At 37.3% G+C, this 18,738-nt stretch overlaps 2 protein-coding genes across 14 annotated transcripts in view; both read right to left on the minus strand.

Moving 5' to 3' along the window:
* The window catches only part of LOC128019951 (60S ribosomal protein L8), a 120,761-nt gene extending 109,958 nt beyond the window's left edge, over window positions 1-10,803 (minus strand). The window contains exon 1 of the mRNA XM_052606379.1: window positions 10,793-10,803. The gene's annotated coding sequence lies outside the window, so the exon portion shown is untranslated. The remainder of the gene's footprint in view (window positions 1-10,792) is intronic.
* The window catches only part of LOC128019945 (peripheral plasma membrane protein CASK), a 145,457-nt gene that overhangs the window by 87,320 nt on the left and 39,399 nt on the right, over window positions 1-18,738 (minus strand). The gene's annotated exons all lie outside the window — the stretch shown is intronic.

The following is an 18,738-nucleotide window of genomic DNA, read 5'->3' on the forward strand; positions in this document are numbered from 1 at the left end:
TTCAGAGCAAGCAGAATGCTCACTCTCTTCAGGGTTTAAAAAACTTGAGAACATTATATATCACTATAATAAAAAAATAAAAAGTATATTATATATATATATATATATATATATATATATATATATATATATATATACATACACACTTTGCAACGGGGATGTCACAATATACCAGTATTGACAATAACCATGGTACTAAAAAGTGAAATGCTGAAGTTGTTTTAGTACCACACATTTGATAATATCACACAGCACCTGTAATTATGCAGTGTGTGTAGCTACTATTGCCACACAAAAGGTGAAAGTAAGACACTCTACTCACACCTGAAAAATGTTAGCTAACAAAAATATGCTTTTGTATAGTTATGGTTAAAAACTCCTACTTCCCAACACTCAAGTGTGATTCATTGGCCACAAAGATAAGATGAAGAAAAAAAGAAAAATAATAATAATAAATAAATAAAATGTTTTTTTTTTCCCTCAGAATTTCTATTGGTATCAGGATGAATTGACAAATAATTGTGTGTTACAGTAAAATAAATAAGAACTCAAACCAGCATCTACTAACTTGAAGGCAAAGCAGTAACACTTTACAGCTTCATTATACCTACTATTATAGGTCACGTCTGGGTAAGAACCAAAGGCTCAAAGTGCTTATCAGCTTACCAGGAGGCTGATTGACCACTCCATGACATCTAATTTCACTTCAACTAACTCTTGCACTGTAACTAAGAGAGAAAATGAGAACTTACTACTGTTAACCCTGTACTGTGACAATAAGCAAGACTTAAATTACAGTACAATACTTCATCAGTTGTCCAGCCTCACAGCTGCCCCTGCTTTACATTAAGACATGAGGACAGGCAACTCTGTGTGTCTGTATTGTTGCAGTATACAGGTGCTGGTCATATAATTAGAATATCATCAAAAGGTTGATTTATTATTTAAAAAGTGAAACTTGTATATTATATTCATTCATTACACACAGACTGATATATTTCAAATGTTTATTTCTTTAATTTTGATGTTAATAACTGACAACTATGGAAAATCAAGAATTCAGTATCTCAGAAAATTAGAATATTGTGAAAAGGTTCAATATTGAAGACACCTGGTGCCCCTCTCTAATCAGCTAATTAACTCAAAACACCTGCAAAAGCCTTTAAATGGTCTCTCAGTCTAGTTCTGTAGGCTACAGAATCATGGGGAAGACTGCTGAGTTGACAGCTGTCCAAAAGACGACCACTGACACCTTGCACAAGGAGGGCAAGACACAAAAGGTCATTGCAAAAAAGGCTGGGTGTTCACAGAGCCCTGTGTCCAAGCACATAAAATAGAGGGGCGAAGGGAAGGAAAAGATGTGGTAGAAAAAAAGTGTACAAGCAATAGGGATAACTGCACCCTGGAGAGGATTGTGAAACAAAACCCATTCAAAAATGTGGGGGAGATTCACAAAGAGTGGACTGCTGCTGGAGTCAGTGCTTCAAGAACCACTTTGCACAGATGTATGCAAGACATGGGTTTCAGCTGTCGCATTTCTTGTGTCAAGCCACTCTTGAACAACAGACAGCGTCAAAAGCGTCTCACTTCAAAAAGGACTGGACTGCTGCTGAGTGGTCCAAAGTTATGTGCTCTGATTAAAGTAATGCTTTGTCATCTGCTGGTGTTGGTCCAGCTGTATACCAGGAAGTTTTAGAGCACTTCATGCTTCCTGCTGCCGACAAACTTTATGGAGATGCAGATTTCATCTTCCAACAGGAATTAGCACCAGCACACAGTACCAAAGCTTCCAGTAACAGGTTTAAGGACCATGGTATCCCTGTTCTTAATTTGCCAGCAAACACGCCTGACCTTAACCCCATAGAAAATCTATCAGAGCACTATCAGAGCAACCTGGGCTTTCATAACCTAAGCAGTGCCACAGACTGATCGACTCCATCCAACGCCGCATTGCTGCAGTAATTCAGACAAAAGGAGCCCCAAGTTTCCAAGTTTCGAGTGCTGTACATGCTCATACTTTTCATTTTCATACTTTTTTACTTGGCCAAGATTTCTAAAAATCCTTCCTTTGTTATATTCTAATTTTCTGAGATACTGAATTTGTGATTTTCCTTAGTTGTCAGTTATAATCATCAAAATTAAAAGAAATAAACATTTGAAATATATTTTACATTTGAAATATGTTTCACTTTTTGAATGGAATTAGTGAAATAAATCAACTTTTTGATGATATTCTAATTATATGACCAGCACCTGTAAATGTAGAAGAACAGAAGCATAAAATTCACACAGAATCTAAAATTTAGCAATAATAAAGAATAAGTATATGTGTTAAAATGAATATCATGTAAGCATGTGCATGTGTGACCTGAATAGTTATGGCACAAACAAGCAGTTTTTATTACCCCATAAAGCCTCTCCCAAAGAATATTTAGGAAACATGAGGGCTCCATTTTAAGCATTACCATCCGTCTGCTCACCGCCCTGCTGACAGTCTAATCACATTTCCAGCCCTCTACCACCTTACCGCTCTTCACTGCAAACCTGTTTTCTTTCTTCATTGGAAGAAGGCCAGAGGAACAGTATTTCATCCTGTGTGGAGACCTGTGCTTCAAACAGGCTCAGTTATCAGCACGAGACGGATGTTTGACTCTGCACTTTTACCGCATGTTCATCTTTTTTACTGCTATCTTGTATTAATCTGTAACCTTACAAATACCATTAGTTCTGTCCTCCTTTAATACACATGCATATTTGTCTGTGTGTGAGTGCGAGTGAATGACACAGATCAAATCAATGATGCAGTATGTGTGACGGCTTTAAGAGAGTCATGACACCCTCCGGTCATTCTCGACTCCCAGAAGACTTTTGCACAATTTTCCTCAATGAGTATTCAAAATAGAGATAGATTACAAACCCCTGGATTTATAACAAGACACTTTCTTTTCAATGAATGTATTCGTCACATTCATGTAAACATGTATGTTTAGAGGGTTACAGATACCAATTTACAGTATATTATAAACTATAAATAGTAGAAATGAGTTTCTATTATAGAACCCTCTACATTGCGACAAAATTTTTACTCTGGGCACCTAAATGATGTCTATCGTTAGCCATTGGCTAATAAATTCTTAGATTTTAATCGCCAGTGGGTGTGTTCGAGGCTATTATATGTTTAGCACATATATATTTTCACTCGTTGAACACTGACTGAACGCTTCAGAGTTCTCTATAGCTCTCCGATATGTACTTTTTCAATTCATCTCAATGGATGCACAGCACACCTGTATTTGACGCTCTGTAAACTCTGTATGAAGGCGCACGACTTGCCATCGCTTTGCTGATAGTGCTGTCTCTCAAACATGCAAAGAGAGAGAGAGAGGGTTTACCACGCTAAATCTACGTGCTACATGTAACCTATATTCTTTGTTGTGTTTTCTTGTCAAAATAATGAAGTTCATTCAGAATTATTCAGCTTTTTAGAGCAAACAGAATACATGTCAGTTTCTCCTGTAGGGGGCGGAACTAATGCACAAATGTAAATTTCATTGGCTGGCGCTCATCTATTTCCATCCCTGTTTTGATTTCAGCAAATCCGTTTGACCAAACACAGACAACATGATTAATATTCAGGAACCCAGCGGCCCCTTCAATCCGTAATGCATTGTATATTGTTAGTATTGTTAGTATACAGTGTTGGGCAGTAGCGTCGCTACAAGCAGCGAAGCTACTAGTTTAACTACATTTCTCAGTAGTTTGGTCGTAGCTTTTCTGCTTTCTGAATCAAATAGCTTTTCAGTAGCGAAGCTCTTTTTTTTACCAAGTAGTGTGGTAGCTTCCACACAAGCTACATTTTCCCAAGCATTTCTGAAGCTCAAACTCAAATACAACTGCTAAGATCGCTGATCCTTGCTCAGTATTGACGCGACGGCGCCACTTCATCTTGTTCGTGTTCATGGTGGATAGCAACCAACCATCTTTATGATGCATTACCGCCACCTTCTGCTCCGGATGGTACCACTCCTTGGCCAGTCACGCAAAAAATTATTTGATGAAATGATGGCATAGGATGAGGTCGGAGAACAGTTAATCCCGAGGAGTGAGTCGCCGTGGCCGTACCTCGACAAGTACATGACACTGACCGAGATAACAGAGAGAAAATATTTTTTTAGATGCTGCTTGTAAAAATTAACAGGGTCCAGCCTGGCCATATCCTACGTGTAATAATCTCGTACACATTCGTTTTTTTGTTTGTTTGTTTTTTTGGTACTGTTTGGAGGTCTTGCATTTTGTTCTGCAAAGGCCTACAGTATATTAAGCATGCCCATACAACAGGTGCATACACTTACTTGAGCGCACATTGTTAATTACATGTATTTTGATAGTTTTTGTTGCCAAATTGATATGGAACACCAAAAACAATTAAACTAAACAATTACACCTGCCTATCTGTTTAACTGACAGTTTTGAGCACTGAGATAGCATTGACTTGTAATAATACATGTTCAACATAAAAATTTAATTTTAAAAGTAGCTTAGATGTAGCAAGCTACTGTTGATGTAGCTTAGCTTGCTACATTTCCCAGGGGGGTAGCTTCAGTGTAGTGAAGCTTCATTTACTGTAGAGTAACTGGTAGCTTAGCTCACTACATTTTCCAAGTAGCTTGCCCAACACTGTTAGTATGGTAGTAGAATTAGTAGTAGTATCATCTTTTAATAATAACTAATATTTTATTTTTTTACAGAAACCCTGAAGGACTAACAATATCTTGAGCATCACCATCAGTTAAAATGAAAAATATGCATTTTTACATGGTTACCAAGTTTTAGTTATAATCATTAGTTCTATCATTAAATTGTGCTTAGTTATCATAATACCATTATATAATGCTTGATTGACTAAGAAGCTAAGATTTAAGAAGCTGTGCCAATTTAAAAAGATAAGCTAATTGGAATCATGTGTGTGTGTTTGTGTGTGTGTGTGTGTGTATGTGTGTAAAATAGTATATCAGTCTGGCGAGTAAACTAAAAAATGTATGGGGCAATGGCGATTGGATTGCCAAGGTGTGTGTAGAGGGTTGCAAAGTAACACTTATATTCAAAGAACTCTTGTATACTTACAAAAGCTACATTATTTATGTATTATTAATACAGTCAAGTGAGAAAAATGAATACTAAGGGTGCTCCGATTTATTGGCTACCGATCGGTATCGGCCAGTAATGGCTTGGGGAAGTTTGATCTCATAAACCAATCTTCAGCAGCCATTTCTTCAGTCCCACAATCATTCAGAAATTATTCTAATATGCTTACACAAGAAAAAAACAGTGCCATATCAAACACTCTTTAAGCAGAAAGAAATACAAACAAATAATGACAAAGTGACATGGCTTAGGTTGGACAGCCATGCATGAACTCCCCACTGCCAACATCGATCGACTGTGTGTGACCTATTAATTTAGCTTTGCCTTAATTTTCCCAAGCAAGGTGGCCCGAGGCACTTCAGCACTGTACACCAGCTGCCCTATTGCTAACATCTCCAAACATTAGAAACTGAAATGAAACGGGAGGAGAACAAGAGAACCAGAGATAAGAGCAGGACCTCACCTGAAATCTCACAATAAAGCCAATGTGGCATGCTTCCATCTGCCTAGCAGAGATGTTTCATATCAGTTTCACTGCTGCACCGTGTACTGCACAATCAACATTAGTCATTTCTCGAGAAATGACTAATGTTGATTGTTGCTTATGGCAAATACAGAAACAAGGCAAATGGCTATTTTTTTTCTGTGCGTGTGTGCTTTTAAAATGCATTTTAAAATGTTTATTAAAAACCGCATTTTATTAGTACAAGTTTATTAATAACTTTTAAATCTTATACAGGTTTAAAAGAACACGAGGGTGACTAAATTATGACAAAATGTTCCTTTTTGGGTGAAAAAATGAACCTCTCTGAACCCTTGTTCTCACAAAAAGCCCCCTCAAACTTTAGACACTGTTCATTATTGTGCCACACAGGGCCTGAGAGGGTTAGTGAACACACAAATCTTCCATGAGGGTCTCCTGAATTCCAGTCAGCCACTGAGACATGAAAAGTAGGCTGGCACATATTCTATAATTATTCAATTAAGCAAAAAGAATGAATCCCTATGAACTCACTGTTTTTCAAATGGCTGTCGCCACACATCGAATCAAGCAGCGCTGGCGGCAGAAGTGCCTTGTTATTTCCTGTGGTTCTGCTCTGTGCATGGCTGGGCATCAATGACCTGAGCAAACAGCATTAGTGTAGCAGAGAATACTGCACTCAGACGCAGAAAACATCCCTTCAAGACACTCTGCTTATTAACTTAACAATCAACACAAGATCAATTCAGCTGCCTGCTAAAATGCAAATGAAAATAAAGACTTAATAAAATCCCTGTGTTTTTGCATTGCCAACATTATAATTACATGTTTATGTGAAGCAAATAGCATGCAATGTCATAATGAATGAAGCAAAATGTTCTTTAGAAAAGCGGTACTTGAGCATACAAAATAAAAAATAATGCTAAGGTGTTGTGGGCAGTTGCCAGGGCATTTTCTGTGTGGTTTCTTACTAACAAAAGTGTTTACTATAATAGAATACATTTTTAAGATTATTTTTATTACATTGGAAGTCAAATGAGGTCTAAAATAAAGGCTGTGACACAGCAAACCAACGCTGAGTGTCTGCAAATATCAGGCTCTCTTCAGGTTTAGCGGCGTGTTCCATGTCGCCAACACAATTTGGACCCTGTAGGGGGCGCTGTGAGCATGTTCAATTAGAGTTGGGCAGCTGGTGAGACACATCACTCTGATTGGTTGTCCAGCTTAGGGAACCAGCATGAGAAGAAAAGTGAAAGTGATAAAAGTAAGCAAATGTCAAATTGTCAAGAGTGCACACAGAGGTTAATTTTACATTTCTATCTTACCTGAGCATTCCAAAATGCGCATATTTCGTTGTTTTTTGTTGTTGTTTTTTTTCAGGAAATTTCGATTTAGTCTTAGTCATATTATTTTGATTAAAATAACATTTAACTTGGTTCATAAAAAAGATCTGTGAAGTTGCAAAGACTAAAGTCTCAAATCTAAAGAGATATTCATTATAAAAGTTAAAACTGCCATGTCCTCCTAAAATGCCTCATTCAAGAACGCCTCCACATCTCTACGTCACTTTGTGGAAATATTTGCATAATGTTGCCCAAATGCGCAAAGAAAAAAGGCGTGGTTTCAGTAACCGCAGTTAGTGTTACTGACTTGTCAAATGTCTTAACCATCCATGGCTTATGGACTGCAAACACATACGAGCTTCATCACTGTGTGTCACGCCACTCTGTTACACTTTCGAGCTTGAACTGATGGTAAAAATAAGGACATTATTAACTGTCTTTACAGTTATTTTTTAAAGATGAAGCTCACGATTATGGAAAGGGGTGTTACCTTTCCGACAAATACTTGTGGTTATCGGCCAATCAAAATGCACTGGGTCAGTTGGCCAATCAGTTGGACCTACAATAATAAACAGTATTTGAAAAATAATGTGTTTTTCGAACATTAAAGCATTTCAGCATATTCTGTTACACCAAATACATATATTATATACATATATATATATATATACATACATATATATATATATATATATATATATATATATATATATATATATATATATATACATATAATATATGTATATGTATATATATATATATATATATATATATATATATATATATATACACATGTATACATTAAATACATATATACATATACACATATACATATACATACATAAATAATGATCTTTAAAAAGCATCATATGACCCCTTTAAGCATTTATAAAAAGAATTCATTATATAGGTATGATGTTAAGGTTTTATCATGCAACATAGACACTTAGATTTAAGATTCAATGAAATACCAATAGTTATATAATAAGCATTCTTTATAACAACTTACCACATTCTTCATTCTTTCAAGCATATATATTTATATATATAAATAAACTTAGATTACTAAAGTCATTCAGTCAAGAGCAGTGAGAGACTCTATCTTTTTCTTTTTTTGCTTGATTAACATTAACGACACTTACAACAGCAACTAATGCACGGGTGCATTATACTGACACACATTCAATATTCCCCCAACTGTTTACATTCACTTAAGATCACTTATTTAAGTACATGGTTAGAATGGCACTTTTACAATGCTAAACGCTTGAATGGAACCGCTCTGATTACAGTGCTGATCTTGCTAACAGAGAAACATAGTTTGCCTCAGTGCTGCTTTACGTCTACATTTCTGAGCTGGTCAAGTCCCATTTTTTTGTTTTTTACAGAGAGGCAGAAAGACACAGAGGACAAGTGTTGTGCTGCCTCACTGTAAGTATGACATCTCATTCAACAGCATGTGAATCTAATAAATGAACAATGCAACAAACGGCCACTGAAGTAAGTAGCTTTCATTTCAAATTCTACTTCCAACAATACTAGACTCTAGACAATACCACTTTATTTTTCTCTAAAAGGCACAATATAATCTAGAAAAGACTACGAAGAGCCACAGGGAGTGGAGAGAAAGAGAAAGAGAAATAGAAAGAGAAAGAGAGAAAAAAGAAAATGTTTGTTTTCATGCTCAGATAAAGAATGCTAAACTGCATCCTCCTGGAAGCAATGGCTTTAGGGATTTCTTTGAAATCCTGTCCTTTAGATATTGCCCATCTGAGAGGAGCTCAGTAACAATGGACATGATAAATACAACAAAACTGTATCAAAACTGTACACTTGTATCATCTGTTTCAAACAGATGAAAATATAAATAGTAGATAAAAAAATTTTTTTAGAACAGTTGACAAAGCAACTAATACATATAATGTTTACACTGAAGTACTAAAATTAGTACAATTATGACTAGGGTTGGGCGATGTCTACAGTAAAACATCATGAAGGATGATGTCATCATGGGGGGTGCGGGGTGCCCGAAGCGTGAATCCTAATAAGGGAAAACAACTAATGATTCCTAAAACTGTGTCTACACTGGATGCGAGCGGCACAGCATGACAAAATACTATAGAACCACTGGTCTATAATGGAGATTCATTATAGATAAAGCAATAGAACTCATTATAATAAGTGATGCTGTATACACTGGATGCCACCACAAATCCCTGACAGTCAATTGCTGCCATGTTCTATTTATGACGTGCTGACAGAAATTTCAAATGATTTTCAATAGTTGCTTTGTGGCATACAGTGTAGACAGTCTTTAGCTGATACGGTGCAGCGCCACACGACAACTGTCCTGTCCGGTGTAGACACGGTGTAAGGAGAGATGACTGAGGACAATGGCGAATGATCTGCACATCCTCATTACCACTGACAAACATATAATCTTGTCAAATGTGTGTTAAGTACTGCCGCTCCATAGCATAAACAGTACGTGCGATTGCAAATCTCGAAAGTGACAGTGAAACTTAAAAGCGATTGTGCATTCCAAAGGAGGGAGGAGTGTGAGGGAATCACGATGCCGGCGCAACATTGTGATGTCTATCAGCCATCGGTGATGCACATAAATGAAAACGGAGAATTCAAAAATAAAAGTCAGTTCAAAATATTAGAAAATGCTATAATAGTATATAAATAATGCGGACATAACATTTCTCTAGCACTCCCTAGCATAGTTTACACAGTCAAGCACAAATCACCTTTTCTTTAGAAAATGTATAGATCTGCTTAACTATAAAAACCAAACAGCATAGGTGTCTTTATGTTATCGATAGTGGCCATCTGGCCATCTTTTTATATTATCTCCTGTAAGTCACTGTGAATTGTATACAAGGTAGACAGTCTATTCTTTATGGTTTTACAAGGACTTCCTCTTTTCCTTCATAATCATACAGTCAGAGAAGAAGAAGCTCTTGATTTATGGGCTGGTTGTCTTTGTCTTCCGCCAGGCATTAATAATGCAAACTCGATCCTGATCCGAGGAGAGAGAGTGTGCAAGAGGGAAAAAGAAAATTGAGACATAAAGACAGCTTTTTAAAGGTGAAGTGTGTGGTTTTCTCAATGTTAAAATACTATCCCAGTTTAATATGACTTCCTGAAAAGTGTCAACACTGGCACTTTAAACATTGCTCTATTAGTTAAGCAATGAGACACTGGCTAAATCTTAAGTGTTTTTGTTTTTTGAAAAAGGGGATATCATTAATCAAGCCTTTCTACACATTAACAAGAAGTTTTAATTAAACAGTGATTTTCTGGGATTTAGATGAACATTCCTGCACTTCTCTCCATTTTGATTTCTCTCTATCTCTTCTAAATGTAATGTTTCCAACCAGACCGCCATACATACTTATAACAGTAGCACTATTTTACAGTTTCTACAATTTTTAATTCACAAATTTAAGAAATATCTAAATTCAGTGTCTAAGTCAGACCAAATCCAGGATGCCACCTTCTTTGCTTCACAGCGGAACATGTGAATGTTCACAGATGCCTGTCACAGATGTAAGGGAGCTTGCTTTGTTGTGATTAGAGAATCCACCTGGAAAACCAAGTATAAATACGATGCCTTGCCATGCCATTTACTGTATGTTAACAGCCGATGATGGGAGCTATTTTAATGAGTCAACATTCAAAAACTTAATTATAGCTTACATTACTTAATTTCAAGCTAAATTATATGAGAATTAACAGATTGTTTACCATTAATGTTTCTTTAGATTTACAAATAATATATACTAAAAGTTTAATACTATCAGCTAAAAACGTTGGCCTAAACTCCAGCTGATGTCCTCAGAGTATTATTAATACTGTTGAAACAGAATTTCTTAACTATTGCTTCAGAAAGAAGTCTTATGCTTTTGTGTGCCCTTTCAGAGAGAGAAAAAAAAACACTTCAGTGGTTCAACCTAAAGCCCATGGAATGTGACAGAGCTGCTGGCCATTAATTTGCCCGCATGCTGGCCTTCGGACAGACATCCTGTACTAATAAGATTCTTCCGCATCTACAAATGCTGCTCATTCCTGCAGAATCAATCCCCTTACATTAATTGGCAGGTGAACCATCCAAAAATTAACCTTCTGTCATTCAGTCCTAAACCTGTATGCTTTTTCTACTACTGTGGAACACAAAATACTCTTTAGAACCGTTTTCGTCCATAAGATAAAAACAATGGGGTCTAAAACAACACTTGATCCCATTTCAAAATATCTCCTTTTGTGTTCAACAGAAGAAATCCAGTCATGCAAATAGAATGCAGTAAGGATGAGAAACTGACCATTTTCAATTTTAGGTGAACTATCCCTTTAAAACAATGTTTATGCACTGCTACTCAGGTTTAATTTAGCATTCAGTGTGGATTTAGAAGCTTCCCTCAGTTCCAGACTCTCTATAGTGGTGAAAATAGCAGCATCGTGCACTGAGTGTTATAACACAGAGCAGCTGTCAACACACAGATTGACTCCGATGACTCAGTCCTTCCAATCATGTCACTGTAGATCAGAGCATTTCAGCCTCTTTCTCGTTTAACATGCAACCTAGAAGTATAAACGAACCTCATTTTGACCTATTAAGGCCCTGGTTTTACCATTCAATCACATTCAGAGCATAGGTCAAAGGATTGATGGGACTGATAATAATTTTTCAAACAGGTAGACAAGCTTGATTTACTACTACTTAGGTCAGAGGAGTGACAGTGATGCAGGGCAGGCATCCAGAACACTCTACTCAAGACAGATTATGTGGGTGGTATCCTATGACAGGCAGCTGTGAATTAACATACAGGGGGTCATGAAACGGATATCAGAGGTCGAGGAGCTCTGCAAGCCTTGTGCCATTTTCTCTCCCTGGGTGGATAATGTGTAAAGAGCCATATGGCAAACTGATGGCAACTCCCTTTAGATAAATAAGAAAAAACACACTCAGTTTCTTTGCCGATGACCTCCAATGTTAGGTGAAAAAAAAAAAACTACTAGGCACTCTGATCCTTCTATATAACATGTTAACATTAAGTAAAATAAATACACAATACATAATCAAACAATATTTTTTTTGTATTTTAAATTGAATGTTAACACTTAAGATTAGGGGACACATTCGCTATTAACTAAGAGTTTGCCCTCAACAAACTCCTAATTTAATGCTTATTAATAGTTAAGAAGGTAGGATAATTGTTAAGTTTAGGTATTGGGTCAGGTTAAGGGATCTAGAATATGGTCATGCAGAATAAAGCATTAATATGTGCCTTATAAGTACTAAAAAACTGTCAATATAATAGTAACATGAAGGCTAATAAGCACCTAGATAATAGTGAGAATTGTTTTTTAAAATAAAGTGTTACCAATTGAATAAATTGCATAAATTATATACTCAATGTTTATTATATTGGAATATATTGGAATATCTACACAATATTACTAAAATAAAAATAAACATGAAATATAAAAAATGTAATGAATTAATATAATATGAAAATGCATTTAGACAATCAATCAATCAAACAATAAATAAATAAATACAATAAATACAATTCTATGTCTATTCAGACATGTACAAATCATTCTACATTTTTTGGTGTTTAAAGGTAAAGGGCAGAACAAGTCAAGTCAAACAAAAGATATTCGTAAATCGTGAAACAGAATATGGAGTGACAGGCAGCATGAGCAGTGCACAAGCTCCCACAGGGAAGAAACAATAAGTGAGAGGTGACATGCTGTTCAGCTTAGTAGTAAAATAGTGTGTTGCATTTCTGATGCCACAAAACATTAGAAAATGTGAATATGGCTCCAAGCCTACATTTTACTTGAAGTGCACATCAACAGCCATCTTCAGAAACAAAGTAGCCAAAACATTTTCTGTCAAAGTTCGATTACAGAGTATAAAGAAAAACTTGTGATAAAAAACTAACATTTTTCTATTTTCAAAGCGCAATATTTTGTGTATTGGGTGTATTAGAATAAGTTAGCATGCTTTATTGTTCAAAAAATACATTTTATTATTGTATATTATTTCCAAATATTTTTCATTATTACAGATCCTCTATGCATAGTCTTTCTAAAATGCATCAACTTCTAAAATGCCCCTCTTTCAAAATGTGCAGTGTTCTCTGATTGGCCAGCTGACCCAGTGCATTGTGATTGGCTGAACATCTCAAGCATATGTCGGAAATGTAATGCCCCTTACCATAATCATGAGCTTTAGCTTCTAAAGAAATTATAAGAACAGTTATTATCAACTATATCATAATGCGCGTCCTGCTTTTTCTCTACTTGAGCATCCAATGTGAAGCGGAACACGTAGTGAATCATGTTTGTCATCTTTTTGCCACAAGTTATAACCAAAGAACACAGGATACTACATTTGTAAACATAAATCCATCTCCATCTGTACTTGTGATAGAAGGAACGACAAACAATATGTGTTACTCTACACTTCACCAAACTCCTCATTTGAACACTCAATAGCAAATTATAAAACATACTTACGGGCTCTGATTCAGAAGCGCCAGATTGTCCTAGCAAAGTTTGTAATGCCCCATTTTTTAGAAACAGCCTTTCTGCACATCAGCCTTGTGCTTGGAAGCTTTGCTGCACACACTTGAACATTTGGGTTGTACTGTTCTGGAACAGGGTTGTATATGACTCCTAATTGAGTCTACTTTCGGAAAGTAAAAAAAATGACTTTTGCTTTCACATAGAAACACAAAGAGTCTCCATGACATAGCGGCAACAACATCTACTAAAGTGAACTTTCAGCACAAACTGATTCAGAAATAGACTGTTATCAGTCATATTAAAATACTGTTACAGACCAGCTGAGTGAAGACCACAAGGATTGTACAAAGCTGAGAGTAATGTGTAAAACTTTTAGCTAGTACCTTTTATATAAGTTATATAGTGTGACATTTTTGGGGCCCTTGCTTTAAAGGGGTCATATAATGCGATTAAAATGTATATTTTCTCTTTGGAGTGTTACCAGCTCCTGGTTCATAAAGATGATCTGTAAAGTTGCAAATCCAAAGAGATATTCTTTATAAAAGTTAAGAGTCAACCACTCCTACATAAAACACATCATTCTAACATGCCCCCACATGTCTATGTCACGATGTGGGAGGATTTGCATAATGCTGCCCAAAATGTTCACACAAATAAAGGCGGTGTAACTTTTATTCTCGCTGTTGCCGCCACTCACATGCGGTTGCGATAGCCTAATAACCGGGAGCACGTCTTTATGTTTACAGACGTGACATGACACAGTGCCATGCTCGAATTTCCCACAAAAAACCTAACCGAACCACTCCTATTAGAAAACATTATTATAAATTAACCGTTGCGAATCGGGCTAAAGTAAGGCAATAAATGCTGGTTATGTACTGGCTCAAATATAGATTTTGGATCAATTTTAACTAAAAAAAAAGTTACATACTGCAACTTTAACCATTTTATCGGTTTCTATCTATATTACAAAGAACTGTTAAAGAGTAACTAAACCCTAAACCAACTTTTTTTAGTTAATGATCTATAAGAATGGGGCTTTATTAGTGCTGTTCATTGTTTAGAGTAACTTTTTTGACATTTGAGTATAAAGTGTTTTAATTCTACAATATATGGTGTAAAAACGTGTGCTGCCCTGTTCAGGTTGAACGGTGGCTACTGCAGTTGATTTTTCCTATTGGATGTTGCGGTGGCAAGTGACGTAAGCAGTTTCCAGCTCACCACGCCCCTTGGTATGAGCTACCACGCCCCTGGCATTATAAAACCATCTTGTTCCATCAAAATCAATGTAGTGAGTCAGGAGTTGGAATTGCGAGTATTGAAAACGATCAGGAAAGACTATTATAGCATCTATTTAGCATATCAATTATATAGTTATTTAGATCTTCAAGTTAGCGTAGATTTATCTGTATTTAGTACAGTGGTCAGGATGGTACGGAGGTGTGTTGCATAGTTTTCCAGCAGACATTAAAATTAGGCGTCAGTGATTGCATGCACTTGGCCTGGAAGACCGTGATTTCCCGCCTAGAGCTGGAGTGTGCAAACTGCATTTTGAACGGGATTGCTTCTCCAACGCAATGGAGTTGGAGATGGGCTTCTCCACACAGCTTGTGCTGAAAAGCGACGCGATGCAGGAGTTAAGACCGCAGTTTGAGCCAGTCGCTCGAATTGATATTAACAGACACCTCGACATCCTCCACTTCAGGTTAAGGTAGGTGAGAAAAGTCCTCTACTTCAAATGATCGCTCAGTTGCAAAGCTACTTCCTTCATTATAGTCACTCTCCATTTTAGCGACTCTGACAGCATCTGTCAATCAATCCGTCACTGCGGGTCTCAGGTTCACGCCGCACTCGCTCAGCCCTGCCCTAGGTTCGTCCCCTCTATCTCCGCTGTGATCTGCCCACTTTTCAGCATTTTTCAAATATTGTCAGTGGGTGGAGTCAGGCTCTGACCAGGGGTTTAGTTGCACTTTAACAACGACAGTAAACAAGAGAGAGAATGTGAGCACTGTTTGCTCAGGCGCTGCTGTCGTTCTCAGCGTCGACTAAATAAAAATCCTGAATCGAACACATCAGCCCAAGCAGAAAAACTTATTGACCGATGCCGAAATATCAGTTGATATATTGGCCTTGGCGATATATATCGGTCCACCACTAATTATAATCAGTAATTATGTTCCCACTGGATGCAACAAATGCCTTGTTTGCAATGGGTTTGAATGGTTTTGTCTCATCGTGTAAGAGACACGGCATCAAAGTGTTAAGGGGGCATAACATTTCCGTCACGCTCTTTCACGCTCTTTCACTCTTTGCCAATCACAACACACTGGATAGCTGGCCAATCAGCATACTCCTCACTTTCAGAACGATGAGCTTTGTAAAAAATCTACGTATTTCAAGAAGGCGGGGCATAGAGGAGAAACAATAATGTACATTATGTGGAAAATAATGTGTTTTTTTTAACCTTAAATCACATAAACACATTGCATTACACCAAATACACAAAATAATGTTCTTTTTAGCAATGTCAGATACGACCCTTTTAAAAGCACTAGCATTTGCTGTTATGTAACATGGTTGCTAAACAACTGAGCAACATCTTTCAGTTTAATTCTTTTCAGGCAATTGAATCTGAGGTCCACTGAGATGAATACATAAAGCAGGAGCTCGCTAATGGGATCCTATTAACAAAGCACTGAAGAGCACATCATCTGTCTTGTAGCATCTCCCGCTTGTTCCCTGTGATATCGTCAGGCGGGGGGGGCATGTGTGGTAACAGCAGCAGAGAGAGAAATTAGTTTACAGTGTCTCAGGGGAAGGACTCTGTGACTACAATCACACAGCAGAAAAATACAGCTGTTAGACGTGTTAAAAAGTTCTTTTCACAAAAGGGATAGTCCCAAAAATGAAAATTCTGTCATTTACACACCCTCATCTTGCTCCAAACCTGTATGATTTCCTTTCTTCAGTGTTAACAGGCCAACAGTGTAACACAAATTAATTCTCTTAATTAGAACATTTTCATTTTTGAAACAATTCTGTAAACCAAAGTGAGTCCCTAAAATTTTCAAGACCCATTTTAAGCCAGTGCCATTCTATTAATAATGGCAGCTTAGTCTTATGCATCATCATTTCAGCTATTTTACCATCCTTTCCATCAGGTTTCTAGACCTATAACAGATTTTAAATGCATAAATGAGCATATTAAACATAAAAGCCACTTCATTATATTGCAAAAAAGCGTGCCATGTGCGTGCATCATTGATGCGATTCTAACATGTATGACTCAAAATTATCTAGGGACGCCTTTAGCCAACAAGACTGCTGCCAGATTTGCAGGCCTAATTGCTTCATTATTCTGACATTATGAAGCAGCTGTCTTCTGGCAACACAGCAATACATGCTAACAACACAACTGAAGGCATTTCCCCCCGTGGCGCTACACTTGTTTTTTCGCTTTGGCCTTTACAAGAGATTTGTATAAAAGAAGAGAGGCGACCATAAACAAAGGCATGCTTTCTGACACATTAGCAGTGTAAAAAGGGGGAATAAAAATATAGTACAAGCAGAGTTACTAAAATGCACACAAGGTTTAATGTGGTGATCATAAACAACGCATTTAGAAATTTAGAAGTGAATAATGACGATAATGTAATAATGGGAAAAAAAATCATTAGTCATATTCTGAATATGTGACCTGTCAAGGAAACCAGTGACACAGGTCGGCAGCACAATTTTTGAGCAAAATGAGAAAAGAAGCGGGGGTTTTTTTTTTTTTTATCTGTTAGTTGAGATCACGAAGAGATAGCAGTGTTTGAGATAGCAGTATATTTCGTATATTTAAAAGCTTACATTTTGAGGTTGAAATCGGCTTGTTTTTCGAAGATTCTAGCACGCAGTAGGGGAGTGTCATTGTCTGAGTGTATTTCCATACTGGATAAGCATGCCTTTTGTTTCTTTTGTTATTGCCCCCGCCCTCCAAGGGAAGCGTGGCTACTTATTATACAGCGCTCTTGACGGCTCTAGCTGAATTCAATGAAGATGGACGCTACAAAGCTTATCGCAGACAAGCTGAAATGTAGCCGTTACACCGAAAATGTTTTGAAGTACTTCTTCGACAAGCCGGATGCCTATGAACAAGCTCTCACTGTTTCTGAAGACGATCTGATCGACGATGAAAGCGATCTGCAAGAATACTTTTCTGTTTCTTACGGGGTGAGTTTCCATAAACATCAAAGTTTGTCGTTTTGTGTTCATTCTAAGAACACATACACATTATCTCATGTTTAGTCCACAGGATGCTGTTCAAAAAGTACTAATGCTACTCAATGAAATCAATTCACCACGTTTTATGTAGAAAACCTTTTCCAGATAACCTTTTTTCATGGGAACCATCATCTCGGAGGACCTGTCCTGGACCACAAACCTCCAGCCTGGTCAAGAAGGCTCATCAGTGCCTCTTCTTCCTCAGGACACTGAAGAAAAACCAGCTGTCTTCAGCCATCCTGGTAAACTTTTACCGGTGTGCGAATGAGAGCATCCTGACAGTTGCATCACAGTCTGGTGGGAACTGCTCCGTTGCTGACCGCAAGGCACTGCAGAGAGTGGTGAAAACTGCTGTCCACGTCGAGCTCGCAGCATTCTTAAGGACTCCTCTCACCCTGACCATAGACTGTTTTACCTCATGCCCTCCAAGGACCAGCAGAGTCAGGAACAGCTCTTTCCCTACAGCTGTCTCCGTGCTGAACTCTGCCCTCTGAAAACTTCCTACATACACACACACCAAACATACACACTTCTCACCCCTCCTCAACACTACATATGGTTTAATAACAAACAAACAAAAAACAATTCACTTGTTATTGCTTGCACTACTGTCTGTTAATCCAGAATACCGAATAATCAGTTTGCACACTGGAATATTTTTCGATGCACTTTTTTACTGTCCATTGCACTAGTGTAAATGATGTTCATATGTTCATAGTTTCTGCTTATAGTTAGGGTTGGGTACCGAAACCCGGTACCAATATGGTATGCACCAAACTGAATAAGAATGCAGATTTCGGTGCTTCATTTCGGTATCTCTTAAATGCCTGAGCGATCGATTGAAAAAAAAATTCCTGGTTCGCCGAAATGTACACAAGAAGCATGGGCGTCACTAGGATTTTTAAGTGGGGCTATAGCATTTAGCTCCATAAACTGTACACAAATTTGCGATCGCCTTCG

Source organism: Carassius gibelio, chromosome A9, assembly GCF_023724105.1.
Source record: "Carassius gibelio isolate Cgi1373 ecotype wild population from Czech Republic chromosome A9, carGib1.2-hapl.c, whole genome shotgun sequence".
NCBI lineage: Eukaryota > Metazoa > Chordata > Actinopteri > Cypriniformes > Cyprinidae > Carassius > Carassius gibelio.